The following is a 12,486-nucleotide window of genomic DNA, read 5'->3' as shown; positions in this document are numbered from 1 at the left end:
GTGATATTCGGATGTACCGATCCTGTGCAGGTGTTGTTACACATGGTCTGCCACTGCGAGGATGATCAGCTGTCCTTCCTGTCTCCCTATATCACTGTCTTAGGCGTCTCACTGTATGGACATTGCAGTTTATTGCCCTGGTCACATCTGCAGTCCTCATGCCTCCGTGCAGCATGCATAAAGCACGTTCACGCAGATGAGCAGGGACCCTGGGCATCTTTCTTTTGGTGTTTTTCAGAGTCAGTAGAAAGGTATCTTTAGTGTCCTAAGTTTTTATAACTGTGACCTTAATTGCCTACCATCTGTAAGCTGTGACACAGGTGCATGTTCATTAATTGTTTATGTTTCATTGAACAAGCATGGAAAACATTGTTTAAATCCTTCACAATAAAGATCCGTAAAGTTATTTGGATGTAGCACCACCTAGAAGATGGGCATGTTCGGGGGGCTCTGTAGCATATCTCTTTTGATCTACCACCACCAAACCAAGGATTTTTGATATATCAAATGGTGTTGCCATGGCGACGCGATACATTAACATCAAAAAATTGGAATAAGGAAATGTCTCATATCTTCTGCGGGCATGGTGTGATTTCCATCAAAATTGAGCCAAATGTTTGTCCTTGCATGCTGATCACATTGATGTGGCTATTGTGGGTCACGGTCATAGCGCCACCAACTGGCAGAAGGAAGTGTGTCACTTTTAACAGACTTTGAAATATCCCTCTTATTTTTACCTGAATTGCTTAAATTATTATTTTTTTGAATAATGTCAAGACAGTGCAGATTTAAAATTTTGAAGGGATTCTACTGTTGCCATGGCAACGCATTAAATGTCATCTTTCCATTTTGTGTATATTCACATGTTTTGAGGTACTTGGCATGCTTGAATTTTCAAGTTTATTGTAATGAAAATATACTGCACAAACTTTTTATTTATTGTATAAATAAAAAATAATAAAAATATCAACTGAAATGTAAAAATACTAGAAAATCAAAGCCATATGTCTAACGCAGTTCTGAATGGCAATTACCAGAAATGTCTAATAGAGGGCAGCCAAAATCCATTGTTGAATGATTCCCAACCTAACAGTTCTCGAGAATGGGCGGTGAGCGCTCCTCGTTGCTGCGAGTTCATGAGTTTGAGCTCTTTTCCAGTCGAATCCCATAGAAAAATGCAAACAAATGTGCCCCACTCAATATAAACATCCACTGAGATGTGGATGCAAACTTTGTTCATTAAAATATATAGTTTTATATGGACAGATAAAAACCTTTCACCTCTTATGCAATGAGCGGATTAATTACCACTAGATCACACAGTCAGACTTCTTTTACCGGAGCTGATTGATGTACTTCTCCGCTGACAATCTCATGACTGACAATAGCACACATAGAGATGAAGTTATCAAATTTATTATGTTATTATGGGATTCCCATTGCTTTCCTTCATGTTTGAAAGCAGCCAAACAAATGCTTGAAAAGCCTGAAGCAGTCGCAACATATAAAAATGCACAGCTGCCGTTTGTATCATCACTATAATAACAGTGTAGCATCTCCTCCACATTGTGCATTCACTATCAAATTCCTTCTAAAGTTTCACTGGACCACAGACAGCACACATACATTACAGCTAGTGTTTAATCTTCACCCTGCGTGCTGTGAATGAGAAAAAAAACCCGCATTTATACAAAGAATCCCTAACATTCACTTAAAATCCCCATTAGTTGTGTTATAAAATGTGATTAGAATTTGAAGTGTTATTAATACAGTAGGCTACTAATCTGAAAATGGCAATATATGCTGAACACTTGTATGCTGAAAGTGTTTATAAATGTTTTTACTGATATAAAAATGTCAATTTTTTACAGTAGATATATGCAATATACAGAATATGACAAAAATGTTTTCATATATGTAACGTTTTTTAAACATTTGTGGAATTTAAATGTGTACATAAATGATCAAATATATGAACACTAATTGTATTTGTTCGTATGGCCATATACCAGATTTAAATATCAGACAACGTAATAATGGCAACAGGCCTAATTATTAAATCCTCATTTGTGTTTTTAGCTTACAGATTTATTGTACATCTATTTTAACCTTAGATAAGTTTTCTGCATTACCTAACTGCACTGTAGTTTGATGACCAAACTTTTGTTGTGGCAACATATTTGATTACGTTGTGACAACCGGAAAAGTGAAATTCCTATATTCGTAGCCACAACGTAACTTTGGACCAGTGCCAGTGTGTCATTACGACGTTGTGGCAATATCGAGGAACAATACTTGTTTGTTGGTTACCAGTTGGTAATTTTTGTTTTTAATGATTATTCTATGGGCAGATATGCAGTAGTCTAACCTAATTTATGTCCTTAATTTCCCAACATAATTTAAAGGTGTAACACTTAAAGATGGGAAAGGAGGAAGCTGGGACCAGCTTAACAAACACATAGATATTTAATTACACTTTTCAGCATCCAAAGAAACAAAAACATGCACTGCTTATATATATATATATATATACACACACACACACACACACACATATACACTACCGGTCAAAAGTTTTGAAACACTTACTCATTCTTTATTATAATTTTTTTTCTTCACATTTTAGAATAATAAAAAATGTCATCAAAACTATTGAATAACATAAATGGAACTATGGGAATTATGTTGTGACTAAACAAAATCCAAAATAAATCAAAACTGTGTTATATTTTAGCATCTTCAAAGTAGTCACCCTTTGCCTAGAATTTGCAGAAATGTACTCTTGACATTTTCTCAACCAACTTCTTGAGGTATCACCCTGGGATGCTTTTTAAACAGTACTGAAGGAGTTCCCATCTATGTTGGGCACTTATTGGCTGCTTTTCTTTATTATTTGGTCCAAGTCATCAATTTCAGATTTTGTTTATTTTTTTTATTATTAAATTTTAGTTTTATAATGAAATAAATTAATATGGTGGCACAATTATATTTTTGTCTTCAAAACCAATTTCAAACATTTAAGCATATGCCTTCAGATTAAAAGATTTTTTAGATCATGAGAAACATTTCGGTCAAGTGTTTCAAAACTTTTGACCGGTAGTGTGTGTATATATATATATATATATATATATATATATATATATATATATATATATATATATATATATATATATATATGGCAGACCTCTGCCTTTCCTATGGAGGAAGTGGGAGCCGGGTGAACAATCCACATAAGACATTAATGCCACACTTTCCAGTATACATCAAAACGTGCTTTTCTGCACAATAAACAAACACATTCAACAACACTCAACAGCCTTGCTTTTCAGCAGTCACTGTGGCACTGTCACACACAGCTCCATGCGTCTGTCTCTCCCCATCTGCTGCTGTCTTCTCTCCTTAAATACTCCCGCCGCTCCTCCCTGGAACGCGTGACCGGTGTGCAAACAGGTGGAACTCATTTACCACTTATCTCTCCGGCCTCGCTCTTCCCTGATGCCGCTCTGCCATTCACTGCTTGCCACAATATAGATAGATAGATAGTAGAGGTGTAACTGTTCATATTTCTCACGGTTCGGTTTGTATCATGGTTTTAGGGTCACGGTTTTGGTACGGTTCGGTATTTGTTATGTTCAGAAAAATAAATATTACTACCAAATCCAAAATAAATATATTCTATTTGGTAACAGACACTTCAAGAGATTTGCCCTCACTACAAATCACTACAGTTTTACAACAGTAACCATAGTTAAACCATGGTATTTGTAGTAAAAATCATAGTAACCACAAAATTAACATGGTTACTGTCATGGTTACAATACTATAGTAAAATCAAGGTTACTATATGTGAACTACAGTATTACTATTGTAAAACAATGGTTAATTGTATCAAAACTATGATTTCTGCCAAGAAAACAATGGTGACAGCAGTCATTGTTACTTCAGTCATGGCTACTACAATATTACTATAGTAAAACCATGGATACTATATGGCTACTACAGTATTACTGAATAATAATTTTCGTTAGTGTCCTTAACTAACAAAAAAAGGCTCTAATTACTAAACATTTAACTTAATACCTGCATTTATGCTATATGCATCAACATAAAGTGCACTTCATACTCAATTCAACATATATTCAACATTCAGAAGTTGTACATCACTATAGAATGAATAACCTTGCTGTAAAAATGTATGCTAGAAGGGATGTCGTAACATGAGTGTTTTAATCATATGCAGAAATCCCACCCCGAGTGCATTAGTTTTTGTTTCATGTCTGTCCGAACTAGCAGTGAGTGCCTGTAAAGACGGAAGGGATTGTGTCTGTGTGCAGTTTTGGGCTTACCTGCGGCTCTGTGCGCACCACGTGCTATATATTCCCAGGTGATGTCAGCATAAATAAATATACGGCACTCACGTCAAGCAATGTCTGCAAACTGTGCCTGTTTTGTAAATGTTTTTTTTACCATTGCTGTTTTGATTGACTGCAAAAAGAAAAAGTTCTCAGACAGGAGACTTGAATGACGCAGGGGCTTCTATCTTGCAGCTTGTTTTCTCAGCTTGCCATTTTCAGCTTCACACTAATGCGTGCAGAACTGTGATGTCATCAAGTGATTTAACATACAGTTAATCGGACAACTTCTCCCTGTAGAAAGTTGACCCATGTGAAACACTGGCAAAATGTGTCCATCTACAGAGCCATACAGGTACATTAGCGGAGACAGATAGATAGATAGATTCACATTTATAGATAGATAGATAGATAGATAGATAGATTGATAGATTCACATTTATATTATATTATGTATAAATTTATTTTAACAAATAGCATCAAACATATTTTCATACATAAAGCTTATCCTGTATAATACACTTCCGTTAAAAACAATTGGCATAATGTTAGCGGACATTTCAGGTGAATAAAGCTGCTAAATAATCACATATTCAAAAATATTAACAGAACTTCAACTAGACGGTAATAATGTTACTTAACCAATCTGATGTGGTTGTTGCATTTTCATCAGTGGACCCTCACAATGAAATGCATGCTGTTTATTCTTCAATCATTGGATTGGATCATAAGCAGAGAACATGAAACATAAGTACTGTCGCATGTTTTAAAAATGCACTCTGTTAATATTTTGAAATGTTTTCACTGTAAAGTTCTAATTGCAAAATAGACTTCAGAAGATGAAAGTTGAGTTCCCTATCTGTCACTCACTCGACGTTGGTGTCGATGTAGTGACACTAGGGTCACCCTTGGGAGCCCGAGACACCTCTGGTCTTTGATAAAAGGCCAATGAAAATTGGCAAGTGGTATTTGCATGCCACTCCCCCGGACATACGAGTATAAAAGGAGCTAGTATGCAACCACTCATTCAGATTTTCTCTTCGGAGCCGAACGGTCATGCTCATTGAGCTGAATACTACTGCTCATTCACCTCTGCTGGATCTGACGGCGCATTTCAGCGGCTTCTCTCTCCTCTGCACTGGTGCACTGCAGAGAATGCCCCTGGGCGCTTTGGCAGAAAAACTAGAGAGTATATTTTCTGAAAGAGCATTTTTCCCCTCTAAAAGAGTATATATTTCTCTAAAAGAGCGCACACATGGAATGTCTTTTTAAAGACGCGTTTTTTTAAAGATGCTCTTCCGATTGTGTGTTATTCCTGGTTGCGCTCATTATCTCTCGCCTTCTAACGGTCACGATCACTGTCTTTCGTGTCTGGACACTGCTCACGCGGAGACAGCGTTCGTGGATGGTCATGTTCTCATTGCGAGAATATGTCCATGGCAACGTTGCGGTTGCGGCTCGCCTTCGTAAGAAAGTGAGCCACCCCAGAGGCTCCCGCCTCAGTCCTTTTACCCACGGGTATGAGGCCAGCGCGGCTAGCACTGGGGGCGATTTGGGGACCCCAATGGGACCGCCTCCGCCGGGTATCCCCCCGCAGACCTCCCATTCCCCAGCACGCTCGTCTGTCCCGATCGGGCTTCCGGGTGAGTCCGCCGGCTCGTCTCACGGCGAATTCAACCTCTTATTCGGAGCCCGCGAAAGTGATGAGCTCTCGAGCGCAGCATTGGAGAGCGGGCTCGTCCAGTCAGAAGCCTCAGCTGGGCTCCTCCCTTCGGGGTTGATTGCCCAGTCACAGGCTGACGCGGAGATGACAACATGCTTTCCCGGGCAAAGCCACGTCCCGCCCCCGTTCCTTTCTTCCCGGAAGTGCATGAAGAGCTGACAAGGTCTCCTGTCTCCTCGCGTCTTTACGAAGGTTGCAGAGGCTGCCCTTGCCCCGTTAAGGGAGGTGGGCATTCGTTCTCTCAACTATCTCGATGACTGGCTAATCCTAGCTCTCTATCGAGATGTGTTGTGCGCACACAGGGACCTGGCGCTCTCACACCTCAGCCGACTAGGGCTTCAGGTCAACTGGGAAAAGAGCAAGCTCCTCCCGGTTCAGAGCATCTCTTTTCTCGGTTTGGAGTTGGACTCAGTCTCCTTGACGGCACACCTAATGAATGAGCACGCCCAGTCAGTGCTGGCCTGTTTGAAGGCATAGCAGCACACCACGACGTAGTCGACGGTAAGTCCTTAGGGAAGCACGACCTGATCATCAGGTTCCTAAGAGGCGCCAGGAGGCTGAATCCCTCCAGACCGCACCTCGTTCCCTCATCGGACCTCCTGTAGTTCTTTAGGGTCTACAGAGAGCCCCCCTTTGAGCCTTTGCAGTCAGCTGAGCTTAAGGCACTCTCCTTGAAGACTGCCCTCCTGACTGCGCTCACTTCCATCAAGAGGGTAGGAGACCTGCTAGCGTTCTCTGTCAGCGAAACGTGCCTGGAGTTTGGGCTATGTGCCCAAGGTTCCCACCACCCCTTTAGGGACCAGGTGGTGAACCTGCAAGCGCTGCCCCAGGAGGAGGCAGACCCAGCCCTGTCGTCGCTGTGTCCGGTGCGCGCTTTACGCATCTATTTGGATCGCACGCAGAGCTTTAGAATCTCTGAGCAGCTCTTTGTCTGCTTTGGTGCACAGCGGAAAGGAAGCGCTGTCTCAAAGCAGAGGATTGCCCACTGGCTCATTGACGCCATAACTATGGCATATGTCGCCTAGGACATGCCGCCCCCGGTAGGGCTACCAGCCCATTTTACCAGGGGTGTAACGGCTTCCTGGGCCCTTGCCAGGAGTGCCTCTCTAACAGACATTTGCAGAGCAGCGGGCTGGGCAACACCCAAGGTTGTGCAAGGTTATACAACCTCCGGGTGGAACCGGTTTCGTCCCAGGTAGTGGCACGCAACACAAGCGGATAAGCCCGGGATAGCTGGCCGGGTGTATCGCTTGCACATAGTGCCTTCCACCTTCCTTGGAGCTGAAGACGTTCGCCATTTAATTCCCAGTAGTGTTCACAAACTTTGTTCCCTGGTTGACTTCCTCCGAGCCCTGTGGCAGTCGAGTTTTCGGAGAGACTCACTGCCGGCCCAGTACACACGCTAACTAAGAGCCCTGTTCTTGGGTAGGTGCTCCGCATGTGGCGGTTCCCTGTAAGACTAACCTCATGCGATCTATATCTTCCACTAGTTCGTTTCCCTGCTGGCAATCTGCGTCTTCCTTGGGCAGAGCCCCTCTGCCCCAGTCTCCATGTTTGTAGTAACTCCTCCCCCATTGGGCAGGATCTACCTTGAAGGCTCTCCACATGGTTGGAAAGACCATGTGACGTATTCTTCCACTTAAATATCCCCCCTCTCTTTGGGCGAGGTGTGGTCTCCGCGGTGTCTTCCCCTTGGGAGGGAATCCCCCTTCTTTTTTAGGGAGTGGAAAAAGAGAAGGGGAAAAGAGGCCATGACTGGATTAAGCCTGTCTCTATCTTTGGGTAGTCGACTTGTCCCCAAAAAGGGCCATTCGACACTCATAACTGTGTCGGGGGAGGTTACGTGTCAACCTGCTGTGCTGGCAATGAGGCACACAGCAAGTCTGCCCACCACACACCGCCAGCTCACGTAACACCGTTCAGCCTTGTGGCATTTTGAATAGGGACCCCTAGTGTCACTACATCGACACCAACGTCGAGTGAGTGACAGATAGGGAACGTCATGGTTACTGGTGTAACCTCCGTTCCCTGATGGAGGGAACGAGACGTTGTGTCCCTCCTGCCACAATGCTGAACTACCCGCTGAAATGGCTGGACCTTATATCGGCTCCTCAGCATAAAACCTGAATGAGTGGTTGCATACCAGCTCCTTTTATACCCGTATGTCCGGGGGAGTGGCATGCAAATACCACTCGCCAATTTTCATTGGCCTTTTATCAAAGACCAGAGGTGTCTCGGGCTCCCAAGAGTGACCCCTAGTGTCACTTCATCGACACCAACGTCAACGGAGGTTACACCAATAACCATGACGTTTTTAAGCTTTAATTTGATACCAAGTTTGTGAACATTGATTACATTTTTGATATAAAACAATGCATTTGTTTTATAGCCACATTCAAATGGCCCAACTGTTGTCCAGTGACAGTTAACAGGTTTAAAATGTGCGTGTAAGACAGCATCTGTAGCACCCCCATTTTAACCTACAATCACCAAAATTGATATGTATACAGTTCTCATCAAGCTGGACAACTTTCAGAATTATAGTTATTAGTTCCTCCCAACAGGAAGTCGTCCATTTTGGATTTTTTTAATGTTGCATTCTCTGAACTTTTAAATACTCCTCCTAGGGGATTCATGAGACTGTCACCACATTTAGACAACATTATGCCAAGATACTGAAGATGCTAAATTGCAAACAGATTTTGAAATATCGAATGGTGTTGTGGAGCATCCTTTATCCTTAATAACAGCAAATAAATGTTTCAGGTAAGTGTTCTCAGGCTTCGGACACCTCTCTATTAGAATTTTTATACATTTCTCATGAGCAAAAGCTTCCAGCTCATTGACATTCTTTGATTTCTGTGCTGCCACTGCTTCCTTGAAATCCCAACAAAGGTTTGCAATGGGATTTATTGATGGACTGAAAGGGCCATTTAAGGACATTCCACGACCTATCCCTGAACCAGATTTTGGACAACTTGTGTATCCTTGGTGTTAATGTCTTGCTGGAAAGTCCAGTGATCACCGAGTTTCAATTTACACACTGAAGGCATCACATTTTTCATGCCAAAATGGCCTGATACCTGAAACAATCCATGGTGTCAGTCACATAGTCAGGATAGCCGCTTCCTGCAGCCGCAAAACACCACCATAACAGGACTGACCCACCTCCATGCTTGACTGTGGGGATGGTGTCGTTCTTGTCATCACCTTGTCATCTCACTCCAGACGTACTGCTGACCCATGGGTCTAAAACTCATTTTCAGTTTAGTGTCATACGTCTATAAAACCTTCTTCCAGGACTTCACAGGTCTTTCCTAATTACTTCTTGAATATTCAAGTCAACATTTCCCTTGGTTAAGTTTTGCTTTCTTCCACACCCCAAGAAGGTTGCTGATGTACCATATTTAAAAAAATGTATGAATGGTGCTGCCATTTTTGTCTATTGGAAATTGAAGTGCCTTGGAAATGTACTTTTAGCCATGACCTTTCTTGTGTAATGAAATAATCTCCTCTATTAGCTTTTGAGACAGCTTATTTTTAATTGCATTTTTTGCATAGAAATAAATCTTTGCTTACAACGCTAAACTTAAATGTTAAAACTTAAATAAGTGCCATTGCAGATTGATGATTTAATTTTGTTTTAAAACAATTACTTGTGCAGCCTTATATATTTAAGATTACATGCAGTAGGGGTTGAATAATTATGACATGGCTGTATTTTTTAAAAATCCTGCTATTTAGAAGTATTAGGTTATATATTCACACTATGACTTTGAATGTGTCACTCAACTGATATAGATGTAAAGTTTAAAAATTCTGGGTCATCAGAAAAGCTTACCTTTGTAAATCCTTACTGTCTTGGGGGAGTTGAATAATTTCGAATGCAACTGTAAAGTTATCCATGGGGTTCTACGCCAAATTTGTTCTTTAATAAGATCGTAATAATCTGAGGTTATTGCTGCTTCAAGGACAACAGTGGGCAGTCACGTGTATTTTATCACATCTTTATCAGCACATTCGGTTGTGATTGGTTAATTTTGTGTCTATACTGTACACATATATATATATACACAGAATGACAAAAGGTCCGGCAGTTTATTAATTCTTTATTTATTTTATTGAGTTTACTTGCATGCAGACATATAAATTGTAGTGTACTATAGGTTCATGTGAATAATTTTGATTTACTTTTTGTCTTTTCAAGGACCTCCTGATTTTTTTTATTGTTGTACTGCACCCAGAGCCGCTGAGCTCAGCATTAGCCGTGCGGCAAAAAAAGGCTCAACGCCGAAAATATCCGCTCACTGCCGTGTCTGGGACACTTCACCTCGCGACTCACGCTTGCAATGTAAATGGTGTCATCTGTTAATATGGGTGCTAAAACGAAAATGCACCACTCACGCCTTGCGATCAGAGTTTGCGTGATTTCTTAAATAAAATAGTTAATATCCACCAACAGCTGCTGTGGGTCAATTGTGTCTAAGGGCACGTTTACACGACAATGTTGTACTAAAAATTGAAAATGTTTTCCTTTGTGTTTTGAAAAGTTTCACGCACAGACCACAACGTTTTCAAAATGATCCCCGTTCACACAGATCTGCGAAAACGCTGCATTATGCATGCCAGGCCAGTAGTTGGCTATGTCACTTTGTAAAGAAACACTACGCACCTGCGCGCATAAGCATTCTTCCACAGAGCGGTGAATACAAACAATGAAGATGGCGATCGCTGGTCATAGTAGTGATGCAGTAAATCTACACTTTGCTGGAGAAGTGTCAATAAACTCAAAATCTTGAGCAGCACAAACACAGTCCTGTAGTCCGCCATTGTAGTTTTGAATGTCTTTGAACGCGTTGTTTTGAAGTACTCGCGCGCATGCCTATAGACTGAACACATAATACGCGTGCGCATGACGTCATTGTTTTAAAAAACTTGCCCTTTGAAACCCGTTTTCAAAAGTTTGCGTTTTCAGGCCCCAAAACGCCATTGTCGTGTATACGAACAGCCAAAACGCATAAAAAGTTTTCCGTTTTTAGTTGAAAACGTTGTTGTGTAAATGGCCTCTAATAGAGCAGATGCGATAACAATGACGGTGATCAGTTTTTCCTGATGCAATGATCTGGTGGAAATTTAAAGAAGCCCTTATATCCAATAATCTGTGGGAAACGGGGTGTTCCAACCCCACAAACAGCACTTTTTGGGCAGTTTCAGCACAATTTGAGCGAAGCGCATATAGACAGCTGTTCTTTTCTGGGCTACCAAAAGAACCCGGAAGGGGATGGGCGTTTGTTTGTAAACCGTAACTTCATCTATACACCTTCACTTAGTAATGCATTAATTGCCCAGAATTAGGCTAATATTGTAAATATTATTATTTTTTAAATCCTATTTAGAAAACAAAGTACATGTTGATCCAGTGGATTGAGTATCCGTCAATATGAGATGTGCTCTGAACAAACAACATTTTAAATGGGCACTATGAAACGAGTATATGCGATGTGTCTTACAAAGAGGAAACCAGCCCAGCAAATATTGTAAACATTGGTAAGTGTGCAATGTGGTGTAGTGTGCGTTATGCAGAGTTAAAATTTATTGTGAATTGTATACTGTACATATCATGGTAATTATTATTTAAGGAATAATTAACCCAAAAATGGTAATTCTCTTATCTTTAACGCACCTTGTGCCATCTCAAATTTGTATGATGTTCTTTCTTCTGCGGAACACAAATAAAAATATTTTAATGGAGATATGATGTCTGTTTGTCCATACAATGCAAGTAAATGGTGACCAACTTTTTCAAGCTCCACAAAGCACATAAATACAGCATAAAGTTAATTCATATGACTCCAGTGGTTTAATCCATGCCTTTTGAAGCGATCCAACCGATTTTGGGTGAGAACAGACAAAAAAGTAACAAATATTTCACTATAAATCTTGACATCAGCAGTCTCTTTGGTGATCATGGTTTCAAGCTGATGATTACACTTACTATAGCGCTATCTAGCACTCTGCGCACGTGTCAAGCACTAGGAAGTGTATTCGAGCTTGAAATCATGATCGCTGAGGAGTTTGGTCACCATTCCCTTGCATTGTATGGACAAACAGACAGATCTCCATTCAAATATCTTCGGTTATGTTACGTGGAAGAAAGAACATCATACAAGCTTGAGACAGCATAACAGTGATTAAATGATGAGAATTATCATCTTTGAGTGAACAATTTCTTTAATAATATCAGAAGGTAATCTGCGATGCTGAAACAGCTTTATAGTGTTGAGAACAGCCAGTCCAACAGAAAAAGGCCAAGAAAGGATGGAGCATTAGGGAGGGGGCAGTGCCAGAAACACCCCAGAACAGCAGTGAGGAAACTGAGGTAGGTTAGGTTGTTGATGTATGCGGTGGCAA

The sequence above is a fragment of the Myxocyprinus asiaticus genome, chromosome 2 (genome assembly GCF_019703515.2).
Source record: "Myxocyprinus asiaticus isolate MX2 ecotype Aquarium Trade chromosome 2, UBuf_Myxa_2, whole genome shotgun sequence".
In the NCBI taxonomy this organism is placed as follows: domain Eukaryota; kingdom Metazoa; phylum Chordata; class Actinopteri; order Cypriniformes; family Catostomidae; genus Myxocyprinus; species Myxocyprinus asiaticus.
This window is presented reverse-complemented; position numbering follows the sequence as displayed.